This window comes from Stigmatopora nigra, unplaced genomic scaffold (genome assembly GCF_051989575.1).
Source record: "Stigmatopora nigra isolate UIUO_SnigA unplaced genomic scaffold, RoL_Snig_1.1 HiC_scaffold_262, whole genome shotgun sequence".
In the NCBI taxonomy this organism is placed as follows: domain Eukaryota; kingdom Metazoa; phylum Chordata; class Actinopteri; order Syngnathiformes; family Syngnathidae; genus Stigmatopora; species Stigmatopora nigra.
In genome coordinates this window covers 7,501-9,422 of record NW_027551724.1, presented here as the reverse complement: position 1 = coordinate 9,422, position 1,922 = coordinate 7,501, and positions in this window count along the sequence as shown.

The following is a 1,922-nucleotide window of genomic DNA, read 5'->3' as shown; positions in this document are numbered from 1 at the left end:
CAGACAGACACAGACAGACAGACACAGACAGACAGACACAGACAGACAGACACAGACAGACAGACACAGACAGACAGACACAGACACAGACAGACACAGACACAGACAGACACAGACACAGACAGACAGACACAGACAGACAGACACAGACAGACAGACACAGACAGACAGACACAGACAGACAGACACAGACAGACACAGACAGACACAGACAGACACAGACAGACACAGACAGACACAGACAGACACAGACAGACACAGACACAGACAGACAGACACAGACACACAGACAGACACAGACAGACACAGACAGACACAGACAGACACAGACAGACACAGACAGACACAGACAGACACAGACAGACACAGACACAGACAGACACAGACAGACACAGACACAGACACAGACAGACACAGACACAGACAGACACAGACAGACAGACACAGACAGACACAGACAGACACAGACACAGACAGACACAGACAGACACAGACAGACACAGACAGACACAGACAGACACAGACAGACACAGACAGACACAGACAGACACAGACACAGACAGACACAGACACAGACAGACACAGACACAGACAGACACAGACACAGACAGACACAGACACAGACAGACACAGACAGACACAGACACAGACAGACACAGACAGACACAGACACAGACACAGACAGACACAGACAGACACAGACAGACACAGACAGACACAGACACAGACAGACACAGACAGACACAGACAGACACAGACACAGACAGACACAGACAGACACAGACAGACACAGACAGACAGACAGACACAGACAGACACAGACACAGACAGACACAGACAGACAGACACAGACACAGACACAGACACAGACAGACAGACACAGACAGACAGACACAGACACAGACAGACAGACACAGACACAGACAGACACAGACACAGACACAGACAGACAGACACAGACAGACACAGACACAGACAGACAGACACAGACAGACAGACACAGACAGACAGACACAGACAGACAGACACAGACAGACAGACACAGACAGACAGACACAGACAGACAGACACAGACAGACAGACACAGACAGACAGACACAGACAGACAGACACAGACAGACAGACACAGACAGACAGACACAGACAGACAGACACAGACAGACAGACACAGACAGACAGACACAGACAGACAGACACAGACAGACAGACACAGACAGACAGACAGACACAGACAGACAGACACAGACAGACAGACACAGACAGACAGACAGACACAGACAGACAGACAGACAGACAGACAGACACAGACAGACAGACAGACAGACAGACAGACACAGACAGACACAGACAGACAGACAGACAGACACAGACAGACACAGACAGACAGACAGACAGGCAGAGACAGACACAGACAGACACAGACAGACACAGACAGACACAGACAGACACAGACAGACACAGACAGACACAGACAGACACAGACAGACACAGACAGACACAGACAGACACAGACAGACACAGACAGACACAGACAGACACAGACAGACACAGACAGACACAGACAGACACAGACAGACAGACACAGACAGACACAGACAGACACAGACAGACACAGACACAGACACAGACACAGACACAGACACACAGACAGACACAGACAGACAGACACAGACAGACACAGACAGACACAGACAGACACAGACAGACACAGACAGACACAGACAGACATAGACAGACACAGACAGACAGACACAGACAGACAGACACAGACAGACAGACACAGACAGACAGACACAGACAGACACAGACAGACAGACACAGACAGACAGACACAGACAGACAGACACAGACAGACACAGACAGACACAGACACAGACAGACACAGACACAGACACAGACAGACACAGACAGACACAGACAGA